The sequence below is a fragment of the Rhinolophus sinicus genome, chromosome 14, assembly GCF_057876585.1.
Source record: "Rhinolophus sinicus isolate RSI-liver-muscle chromosome 14, RSI-T2T, whole genome shotgun sequence".
NCBI classification, from domain to species: Eukaryota; Metazoa; Chordata; class Mammalia; order Chiroptera; family Rhinolophidae; genus Rhinolophus; species Rhinolophus sinicus.
Genome location: NC_142514.1, coordinates 167,360,347 through 167,372,681, shown reverse-complemented (window position 1 = coordinate 167,372,681; position 12,335 = coordinate 167,360,347). Strand labels below are relative to the sequence as shown.

The 12,335-nt window shown below is 45.8% G+C and overlaps 1 protein-coding gene across 9 annotated transcripts in view; it reads right to left on the bottom strand.

Annotated features, from left to right (window-relative positions):
• Window positions 1–12,335, bottom strand: part of PRR5L (proline rich 5 like) — a 129,704-nt gene that overhangs the window by 55,554 nt on the left and 61,815 nt on the right. Inside the window, exon 2 of one of the 9 annotated variants that reach the window (XM_019738573.3) lies at window positions 11,956–12,093. The exons of the other annotated variants lie outside the window; for them this stretch is intronic. The gene's annotated coding sequence lies outside the window, so the exon portion shown is untranslated. The remainder of the gene's footprint in view (window positions 1–11,955; window positions 12,094–12,335) is intronic. 9 annotated transcript variants of the gene reach the window in all.

Here is a 12,335-nt window from a genome sequence, read left to right as displayed (position 1 = left end):
GGTTTTGTCTTCTGAAGGACCAACGTGGTTAACCTATAGAAAAATGTGCTTCTGAAATGGTTTAAATGGTTACGTTTTGGGTGCTTAGAGGGTTTGCTTCCATTTTCTGGAAAGCTGGCGTCCTGGATACGTGAGCCACTGTGGTGGTTACAGGGCTGTTGGGCCTTATCACAGGCCTCGCTCTCCCAGGCATGCCTCACGGGGGTTTCTTTCAGAACCTCCACACTCAGGATCCAGGATGTGTTTCTTGGGGAAAAAGAAGGTGAGGTCTTGCTTTCTCATTCCAGTTGCCAGGGCCAGGGCACAGGGTGGGGGCACAGCCATCAGGCCCGGCCAGTGGGCAGAAGAAGGTGGTACACTTAGTGGAAAATGCAAATGAATTCCACTAAGGCACCAACCCTTGACTCTGAAAAGGGAAGTAGAATCATGGCACAACTTAAAATAAAGAAGTGGGCGGCTTATACTGACTCTGAGGCTTCCAGGAAAAAGCCATTCTGAGTGTAAATAACAAAGAAGTCAAAGAAAACTGAGCACAACAGTCTGATGTGACCACCCGAAAACGAGGAGAAGCCAGTTCCCCGGGAAACCAAACAGAGTCCATTTTACATGCCTCCCCCACCCCTACCCCCCACAGGAGCTCCTGCAGTCAGGAAGCCCAGCATGGAACTCTTCCCTGGGACCTGAGCACAGAAACAGACAGCCAGCATCCTTCAGCACTGTCAGATCTTAGAGACTGTCATTTAACTCGAGTGATCCACTCTCTAACTGCAGCCAGAATTATCTTCATAATGGCGGCGATGAGAATGACAGCACCACTTACTGAGTGCCAACTATGGAACAGGCACTTGGCATGTATTATCGCAGTGTTCTTAAAATGAATTTCGGGGGTCTTGACCAAAAACCTTTAATGAAATAGATTAGAATAGAAACTATCAGAGTGCATCGCATTTTGGGGCAACATACTCATATATATTACGTGTGTACTCACGTGTGTCAAGTCAAAATGTATCACATATTTCATACTGTATGTAACACTCAAAGTGTGTAAAAGCCCGTGTCTGATCTTCACATCCTCCAGGATACTATTACCATCCCCATTTTACAGAGAAGGAAATGGAGATGCCAAGTGTTTAACTTGTCTAAGGTCACACAGTGGTACTGGGGCAAGAACCCAACAGTCCAGGGCCCACCATATTCATGTCACCCTGTTGCTCCAATGCCTTCAAAGGCTCTCCACAGCTCTTAGAATAAATCTCCAAACCCCATCTTTACACCCTCACCTCCCACCACTGCATGCCAACTCATTGGCCTTCATTCATTTCCTCCCACACCGCCTCCTCTTCCCTGCCCCAGGACCTTTGCATATGCTAGGTCCTCTATGTGAAATACTTCCCACCCACTTCTTCAGGCTCAAACCCACACACCTTTCATCCTTTACTTGTTCACAGAGGCCCTCCTTCCCCCTCACCCCTGATTCGGTCACATCACCCTATACAGTACCTTCCTCACCTCCTTTGTTTGTTGTCTTGTCACAATCTATCGCAATACAGGACTACAGAATTATTTCTTATTGTGTTTGGGAGGTCCATAAAGACGGGGACTATGTCTACCTTGTTCTCAGGTCCATCGCCAGGGCTTAGTGTAGAGCAGAAAATCATAGATATTTGATGAGTGAGCAAACGAACCAGTTATGCGAGAGGCACTGTCGCCGAGAGACACACAGAAACTGTAAGTGTCACCTAATATTATACCAACACCTGAAATTATATAGGGCTTTACCAGATGAAAACATTCTGGTATTGAAAGCTGACAAACCTGGGTTTAAATCCAACCTCTAGACTGTATTAGCTGGGTGACCTGGGTAAATGACTCAAACTCTTTGAATATCAGTTTCCTCCTGTGTCAAATGAGTGTAATACTTATCTCAACGTTGTTAAGATTACATAGATGACCTAGATCATAGCCTGGCCTCAGTAGAGGCCCAAAAAACTGTAGCTAGCATTAATATTTTTTGTAAAACACTGCGTTCTTCACAAAACCCTCTTATGCTCCAAAAGGTGACCCAGGGCCAGGGCGTGGGGCAACGGGCCCTCTCACACATTGCTGGAAGAGCAGCAGTCTGAGGTGGCTGCTATGGAGGGAAATTTGACAAGCCCTACCAAAAGGACAAAGGCTACATAGCCTCTGACTCAGTAATTCTACTTCCAGGAATTTTACTCTAGGCACATCAAGTCACTTACATAACCAGCGTTTTTACTGCAGCTTTCTTTGTAACAGCAATGGGTTGGAAATAACCTAAACGCTGAGCAACAGAGGACTGACTATGTAAACGATGGCGTCCCATATGCAGCTCTAAGAAAGAAGGGGAAAACTCTATGCAGTGATTGGGGTGTTCTGCAGGGGATACGCTAAAAAGCTAGACACAGAATGATGTGTATAATATGCGACCATCTACATTAAAAAGGATAAAAAAGAACATTTACATATTCCTTTGCATGTGCCTAAGGTATCTCGGAAAAGACAAACCGGAAACTGGTAACACTGGTTTCCACCAGGAAGGGAGCTCACTGGATGACAGGGAAAGACTTTGCTCTGTAAATCTTTTTAGACCTTGGAATTTCGAAACACAGAAATGTATTGTTTATTTAAATAAGAATAACAGTGTCACCCTTCTCCTCCCCGCAAAAAAAAGACAAAAGGTAAAAGTTATATGATTTGTTCAAAGTCCCTCAGCTGTTTGGAGGTAGTCGGGAGTCAAACTTGGCTTTTGATGCCCAGGCCAGTCAATCAAGCTCTATCACTTATGTCTGCTTCTCCTTCATTCATTCAACACAAACTGACGTATTCAGCACTTATTCTATAACAGGAGCTGCCTTGTGTAGGCACACATGGGCCAGAACATAAACCCTGAAAGAAAAGAAGGTAAAAGCAAGACCCAGTTCCTTTCCCTTTGTGCACCATGCATCATACACTTGCCAAAAGGCCCAGGCCTGGAACATCAAATGGGCAAGACCTGCCCGGGCTGAAGGAGGCAGCCACTACTCAACCCAACCTGAGATGGTTTTTGCCATCTCAGGATGTAAGCTTAATTTTGCCAGATCTGAATTTTCCAAGAGAAGCCAACAATCTGGATTTTTAAAACTATGGAATCACCTGATTAGTTAAATGTTGGCAACTAATTCACCAAGCTAACTGGTACTTTAGGGGTCTAACAGAGAGGTTTGTGACCTTTATTTGATCTCATCACTGCTGTGGCCACCAACCATCTCACACTTTTTACCCAGGGGTAATGTAAGCCTGCATGAACCAGCCACTGTAGGCTTGGGCTTCCTTCCCTTCCTTAGGTCGACTGACTTATCAGTTAATTAAACAGTGTGGCTTAGCTGATGGCCACGATTCTCTCTCAGCATCCCCAGCTATGCATTCAGCCCCTACCTGAGAGACCTACAGAACTTGGCGCCTCTGAGACACCGGGTGGCACAGCCCAAAGCCAGAACCAGGCTTCGTTTCTTCAGCTGATATTTCCACTCCTGCCTACCACATCATCTGGTTGGCCGGTCTCTTAACTTACCAGCTCGCTGTCTTATCTCACTCTTACCCCACCCCATCACTGAGTCCTCAATTCCCGTTTGTATTGTATACACGCTCAGATCCACTCTTCAAACAGGGCAAGCCATCAGCACCCGGGGGATGGCTAAAAGAAACACACACAGCAAACAGAACCCACCAAGCCAACCTAAAAAACTAGATCTGAACTCCAAACATCCCACCCAGCCTACTGGATGGAAACCAAGTCCGAAATAGGTTTTCAAGAGCAGTGAGACCATTGTGAAAATCAACTGAGTCCCATGACTACTGTATTATAATTATTGCTGATAAGAATATACGAGCTACCATCAGAGGCTGGCCGTGATAGGATGGTGCCAAGCCTCATCTCCGTTCATGTCTACCCTCAACCAGTGAGGTAGGTTTTATTATTCCCATTTTGCCAATGAAGAAATTGAAGCACGGGCATTAACTTTCCCAAAGTCAGAAGACTGGTAAGAGGAACCCAGAGTCAAATCCTGTCTGATTCCGGGGCCTGAGCTCCTAACCCATCTGTTAAACAACACTCACATCTGCCGCATGCAGTGGCGAGGGCTGAATGCCACCCGGGGCTTCCCTCCTTGAACATCACCGACAGCTTCTTACCTTGTCAGGGCAGCAAGTGCACTCAGTCCCTTGCAGGAAGGAGGCTTCGTTTCTTCATGGCATTTACCAAACGAGCTGAAGTCATCGTGTGTGTTTACTTGTTCACGGTCTGACTAGCCCTGATAGTATGTAAGTTCCTCAAAGTCAAAGACCTTGTCTGTCTCGTTCCCTGCTGTACGCCACGGCAAGTGCAGTGCTGGCCAGATAAAAGGTGCCCAGGAAATATTCTGGAACGATGGAATGAAACGTGGACTTCCACGCTACCAGGAAGACCAGCCTTCCCATTTCTGAGGGACCAGAAAAATTCCCTTCACAGCTGACTGAACTCGGGCCCACCTAAGCATTATTGGACATGAAACCGGGCCATCTGGGCAAGGAATCCGAGGTCTGGGTGCTGGTCAGTGGAGCCCACAAACGTGGCCGAGGAGAGGCACCTGCTACATAGCAGTGTGTGTGTTTTGATTAAGGACCCAACTTCGCAGCTCTTAGGAAACAAAAGCCAGCCAAGGGACAGACACTTCTACAAAGCAGAAAATGATAAGGGTCAAGTTTGGGCTATAGGAAACGCCAAACAGGAAGAACGAGACAACTTTCTCAGTGCGCCACTGGAAATGAGTGCACACAGAAGAGCCTGGAAGTCTGAATTTGTGCAAGAGTAAATATTGGCACAAACAGGATGCAAGCTCAAGTGTTTATCTCCGTATGACAGTGTTTTGCTAAATGTCCCCTGGAAGGACTCACAGCACTGACAATTTAGATCCACCTAGCAGTGATTACTTCATCACATCATCATCATCACCCAGACCTGCAAAACACTATGTAATCACCAGAAAAATCCCCTCCTTTGGTACCAGTCAAGCAAAACTGTGGGGAATAACCACACATCTTATTTACTCATCCATAAGCCCCACTTAAAGTATCGAGTTTCTTGGAGGGCAAATTGTTTGGGTGTGGCCCATAAATGCCATCCAGAGCGATTCCACAGTGCCTACCAGATGATACACAGAAAAGTCTAGACACAAGCGGTAGCTGAGACTGACCATTATGTGAACAATTATATTTCTAACATGTAACATATATAAAACCTTGGTGGGTGACTGAATGGTCAAAAGCTACTGTCTGGCAGCCGACAAGAGTTTTAACTATGGGAAAATGTGCTCTAGACTAACGTGCTACTTATTAAAAATTAGCTGCACTTTCTCAATTGCTGGAAGAGAATGAAATGCTTCTTCATAAGAAAAGGAAATGAAGGGAAAGGAAATTGCTCCCCCTGTCATGCAGTCAGGTATAAAGAGCCCTGAATAGAAGATCAGAAAGCTAAGGGTCTCTGGGATCTGATCGTTTCATAGAGGTCGTGAGTTCCACTCAAGCCCAATGAGCAACCAAATACTGGACGGTCCACTGTGTACCAGTTTGGAGAAGAGGAAGCCTCACGGGGCAAAGGAGAACCGAGTATCTGCCCCCAGGGGGCTCAGGGTCTAGAAGGGAATACTCAAAAGTAATGTTATAAATGCAACTCGACACCGAAGGCTGTAACTAACTGAAGATGGGAGGCTGAGACAAGACTGAGACAGAAAGGTTAAGTCACCTTCTCCTGTTACGGGGCAAAGCTAATGACAGGTCCACTGAAAAATACCAGTTCTCCATTTTCTTGTCCGTCCTGCTGAAGAATATGGACACTGGAGGCTGGAAAGGAAATTTTGGGAAGGAAAAACAAGCTTTCATAGGTAAAGCTCAATGACGATGCTTTTTTTTATTATTATTATTTGGGATCGGCACGGATGGGATAGAAATATCACATTTCAACACATATCTGGTGAGCACCTACTCGGCTGGACACCAAGATGAGCCAGATATGGTCCTACCAATAATGAAGAAAAGGGAAGAGTAACTGGACAGGATGAAAGAAAAAGACAGAAAGGCTGAAAGCAGGGATGGCAAACTCAATGCCTGGCGGGGCGAGGCAGGGAACACAAATCCCAGTTAAAAGGCCGAGTGAGGACTGTGGCAAACTAAAAAACATGATTCAAACCAAACAAAACATACCTGATGCCACAGTCTGGCCCACAGGCTAACAGTTTGAGACCCTTGTATTAGAGTGACTGGAGGAAAAGCTACACGGCTTGTAACTGCAAGTGCTGGAGGAAATGATGAGGTAAGATAGTATGAACTTCACTGAGGCAGGGCCTGAGAGAAGATGAATCCAGTCCTGGGAAAAGTAAACAAAGTAATTAAACTAATAAAATACAACCCCAGAGGCCTACGGTCTAACAGGCACCACTGACATCTGCGTAAGGCATTCAATTCCAAAGCTCAGGCTCAGGTCATCTCACTTGATCTCCCCAACACCCCTGTGAAGAAGGCATCACTGTTACCCCTATTTCAGAAGTGAAGAATTTCTGGTTTGGAGCCTGGAAGCACCTTGCCTCTTGGTCCCACAGCTATGGAGGGATAGCACTGGGGCTCAAGTCTAAAACTGGCACTTTTCCAGAATTTCAAAGAGAAGAACCCTAGGCTATTGTGTTTTCTAGACATCTTCTAAGTGATTGCGATGTACAGCCAGGCTTGAGAACATTGGTCTAGCCCAGTGCTCTCCACCATGGTGATTTTTTTGCCCCCTCTCTCCCACTAGGAGACATCTGAATGTCTAGAGGCATTTTGGGTTGTCATAACTGTGGGGCATGGGGATGGAGGATGCTGCAGGCATCTAGTGGGTAGCGGTCAAGGATGCAAGTAACCATTCTACAATGCACAGGGCAGTGCACATTCTACAACGCACACAACAGATTACCAAGCCAGAAACGCCAACGGGCACCGCGTTGAGAAACACCCTGACCTGGACGTGAGTGCCTGGCTCCGTAAACTGTGATCTGAGAATCAGCAGAATTAACACCACCTCAAAGCCGGTTGGAAATTCAGCCCCAACCTAGAACCACTAGAACCAATTCTGTGGTTTAACAAGATCCCAAGGTGACTCATAGGCACGTTGAGAAGCACTGCGATAGACCACGCTCCCTTGGCCATCACAGAAGTGTAGAACAGAAGGGAACTATAGCGGTAGGCTGATCTCATTATTTCATAGACAGGCAAACTGAGGCCCAGAACAATTGAGCAACTTGCCCCTGGTCACACAGTTTGCCGGTGGCAGAGCCGAGATCCGATTCCAGATCTCAATTCCCTGACCTGCGTTGTCTCCACGATGCCAGTTAGGACCAATACCTAAACTCTTTCCACAGTTCTCCTCTCTGCAAAGTTGATACGGACCTTTGAGGTGCATGGGGTGGGGGGCGAGGGGGGGAAGGGAGGCTTTTGTGAAGCCCAAAAGGACTCAATTGTCCTGTTGGTCAAAAATCTTTAAAAAATTATCTAAGAACACTACAAAGGATTACCATATGTGCCCATTAATTTTGCCTCCAGATTGTTTTACAGCGAAAGTGGCAATAGAACTCCCACAGTTGTGGACTCCAGCAGTCAGCAAGCTGTATCAGAGCTCTCCAAAATGACGGCAGCAGTTGACGCGGTCTCCTCAAAGACATGTGGGGAATGATGCTGAACCAGTTCCAAAGGAGTATTTAGAATTAAGCAGCAAATGCGAAAGGGTGACAGAGGATTTACGCAGCTCAAGTCACGAGCAGGTCGGGACAGGGTTTGAGGCCGCTGAGTTCAGAATACAGACACATACTACAGCCCTCGCTCGAGTTTTGCCCCAGTCCTTGGGAAAAAGACAAAAACAAATTCTCTAGGGTATTCTCCCAGGCTCAGCGTAAGCTAGTTCCTGAATGGCTGAGCAAGCCCAAAGTGGTCCCTTAATCCTGGTATTTGCTAAACACCTAATGGCTGCTGACACAGATGCCTTCAACAAAACACACAACCCGGCCCGCGTCTAAATCAACCAGCAAAGTTGGAGAAAATTCTTTAACCAGGAAGGAGAGAAGCGAGAAACTGGAAAGGTTACTGGCGTCTGACAACCAGCTCAAGGGAAACCAGAACACCAATGGGTGCATGTCAGAAATCTTTACAGCTCAAAATTGAGGAGAGGGAAAGAGAATGAAAGCCTAGAGAGGTAAATACACGCTTTTATGCAACACATGAGTATACACAAAATAAATTGTACAGATAATCACGATAGGTTGTGTGGGCAGGTACCAGGGTGAAGATGATGACCCAGTTTTCCCAAAGGCCCCTGTCACAAGAAGGAGCGAGAGATTTGGGTGAATTCCACACTCTCCAAAACCCTCTGGGCACAGCTCATTCATCAGCTCATCAGGGTGGGGAAGTGGGTTTAGCAAGCGAGGCGCTCTCTGGGTCATGCTCTTAAGGTTTACACCCTTGCAGCCTCAACTTGCCTCATCTCAGTCCCACCCCAAAAGGGCACACACTACCCACTTTGATAAAGAACACTCACATTTCTTTTTTTCAAAGTTCAAACACAGAGTAAAGGTGGCTGATTTTCATTCAAGGCCTATCCTTTTTGTACAGAGGAAAATGAACAAGCCACACTCCATCCAAAAAGCTTCACACAGGTGTCCCTAAATTTCTGACAAAGAACTCAGTTAACTGGCTTGCTCTCCAGAGGCTGAAAGAGCTGGCTGAACCTGGCTGTGAGCTTCTGCTTTTTAATGAAGCCAGTATATAATAATATCATTTATTATCCTGCGATAGAAATGCAATGTTTTTAAAAGGGGGGAGGGCAAGGCAGAGAATGTCCTCTACACATTTGAAGAACAGAGAAAGCCTCCCAAACCCCAGGATATGTTAGAGCTGGAACTACGCTGGGTTTAAAAAAAAAAAAAAGAGAGAGAGTCAAGTTTAATAAGCCATTTAAATTCCTAGTTGATGGTAATTAGAGAGCAAGCAGTATTTGTTTAAACCCTGCTAGACAGAACTCAATCCAATTTAGGTAATACTAACCTTTGTTTTTCTTCTCTCTCTCTCTTTCTCTCTCTCCTCTAAATAAAATGCAAGGATTGATCAACAAAGGCCATAAACTGGCAAAGCATTAGAAAATACTTAAAGAGATTGGGCAAATGTTACCTCAAAATCCAAGTCCAGTTAAAATGAAAACAGGTTTCATGCACTTGGGCTCCCTAATTTATAGCGATTATGACCTGGGAATGCTAACCTGAAGGCATCTTAACAACAGAAGGCACGCAGAGGGAGGTGGAGGTATTTCCTCCTCAATGCTTCCCCTCTTGGCACCTCATCTGGCATGCCAGTTGCCAGGTCTTGCTCTGCAGTGTGACAGCCATCCCCTGCCAGACCAATGCTAGTAACTCTCTATATTCACAGTATCTACAGGACCTCTCTCCTTCCACAGAGTAACTACTGCCAGAATTATCCAGCTGTCCCTTCAGTTTCCTCCATTACTCACCCACATCCTGTTCCCTCATTTTAGAGCTCCTGCACTGCCCTGGTATCAACTTCTGATCCAGAAACTTCCATGTGAACCACTAGGAGCTTCTTGATTACTTGTGACCCTGGGGTTTTCATGGAAGGGCCATACAGGTTAGACATCAAAGTGTACTGGAAAGAACTAAGGGCTTGAGTTAATGGCTGTGTGACATCATGAAAGTAATTAACTTCTCTGAGCCTCCATTTTTATATCTTAAAATAGAGAAAAGAACATCTACGTGCTCAGGCTGCTGGGAGGTTCAAATTACATGACTGTGACTGTACCTGGTTCATAGTAGTTGCCCAATAAAAAAGTTGGCTCGTTCAACTGTACAAGTTTCAAAGTAAAACCTGGATCCCCAGCCCTTGAAAAAAATGTGAATTAACTCAAATTCACCTCTGATGCCCCATCATCGCCTTGCATCATCTATACTCCCATCCTCCTTTTTGGCTCCAAAGTGGAATCTTCCCTTATAAAACAGTGCCTTCTACCTAACAGGGTACCACTCTCTCTGTTCCCAAATTCCTAACCCCGTCCCCCATACAAAACCCACAAAATATTTTATCCCCAGCTTTCAGCAACTGAGATATTAAGTCACACTGACTTGTTAACAAATGATAATTTCTATAAGCATCGCTTTTAACAAGCATTTACATCTTGCATATAGAGGCAACTCTAGGGAACAAATTTTTAATAATGAATGTTAAACATAGTAGGGAACTTTCAGGGGGCCACACTCTATTTCTGAAATCAATTCTATATTGATCTAGCTCTGCAAAAAAAGACAAAAGAAAGAAAAAAACAGATTAAAAGGAAAAAGACTGCAATTCAAAAAAGATTTCAGTATATTTTACCTTGTACAAGGGCAGCACAAAAGGAATGACCACAGGGAGAAACATGCATGCACTCCTACAAACCTTTAGGCTAGAGAAATAATTAAGAAATCCACACAGTCCTTACTGAATTCAATTTTCCACAGATGAATAGTTTAAATAGAATGCATTCATCCTCAATGAACAACCAAGATTGTGACATTTAGGTCTGGATTATCAGCATGAAATTTTCAGATAGCAGTGTAACACTTTTCTAGAGATATGATTTTTTTTCAATAACTGAGCCACTCTGTATGTTATATGTATGCCATAAAAGGAAGAGAGGGAGGGAAGAAAAGAAAGAAAGAGGAGGGAGGGAGAGAGGGAGGGAGGGAGGGAGGGAGGAAGGAAGATAGGAAGGGGAAGCCACCAAATTAATCAATTATAAGAACCGAGAACTCCAGTATAGAGTACAGGCTTGATCTAGGGTAACAGATCTGGAAGCCATTCTCAGCTCCAAACCTGTGTGTGTGACTTTGGGCCTTTTTTTTTTTTTTTTTTTTTTTTTTTTTGGAAATAAAGGGAACATTTTTGTAATGTTTAAACACAGAGCATTATTGAAATCTCACCCACTGAAATAACTATACATCCATGACCCTCTGGATCTGAAAGAAATGAGGTCTGGTTGAGAAACAAGCTAGTCTAAACAAAGCCCTTGAGAAATAAGCCAATTAAACTAGCTTATTTGTAATGCCTTTCTGTTTTACACCGTAAATGGTTCTGGCTGTTAGAAGAATCAATAAAATACTAAAAGGGCAATGGCTGGAGTTAGAAAAACCAAAGAAAACTTTGTGGATTGACCAAGCTGTTTCCCTTATCTGCTCTGTTACCTTCTATAGAAAGCGGTCTGCACAGCACCCCTGGTGGGATTCTAGGACTCAATCCTGCAACCCGACAAGACAGGCCTGCCAGGTACCACAGAGGAGAGCTGCAGGGTTCTCAGCTGCACTGGGAACCTCCCCAGCAGCTAAATTTGAAAGGGGGGTAAGTAAGTTTCTACAAGCTCCATTTCCCCTCCAGACCCACTTGCTGCCTCATGTTGTCAGTAACAGCGCCTTCCACCGCAAGAACAATTTACCAGAGCGCAGCACTGTGACATTTGAAATATCTAGGCCAATGAAATGTCAAGACTGCAACACACGGTGGTCAGGATGACCAAAGGGAGGTCAAAAAGGGCAGTCTTAGAGGCTTGATCAGCGAGCATCCTTTGGTGGGGGTGGGGAGCAGAGGATGGAAACAATACGTTAGCGCCCTTGACTGCTTTGGTCCTGTGCATGGGTCATTTGAATTTGCACATCTCATTTGGGCAACAGGTCCAGAACTCCGCCCCAGCAGCGATGCCCTGAGACTCCAGCCCAGAGTTTTTCTACGTGGGTCTCCCCCTCCCACAGCAGACGTGAGGCTGTGCCGCTGCGCGTGAGCCCTGGGTCTTGTGGGGCGCTTCGCAGTAATTGAAACCTTGTATACCGCAGGATTGCAGTGGCATCTATAAATACTCACCGCCTTACTGCTGACGAACAAAACGCGGGCTCCCGGCACCACCGGGAAAGAAGCGACGGCATGTGACCGAGGGCAAGGGCTGGGTAGAACAGGGGAAAAACCCTACTGCCAACCAGTGAGGCACCCCAGAGCCGATTCCTGAAACACAGTTTACAAATACACAACCAGGTCTGACCCCGGACGACCGCTCGCCCTTAAGAGCGGCTGGTAAGGGAGAGTCGGAGCCGGGGGGCCCGGGCTCCAGAGCGCCCCCTGTGTGCAGTAAGCACGCCGCGCGCACAGTAGGCGCGCAAGAGAAAGCCTTGCCAAATGGAGGGCGGGCGGGAAAGATGAAGCCGAAAGGGGATGCCGCAGGCGCCAAGAGCCGCCTGCACCGCCGG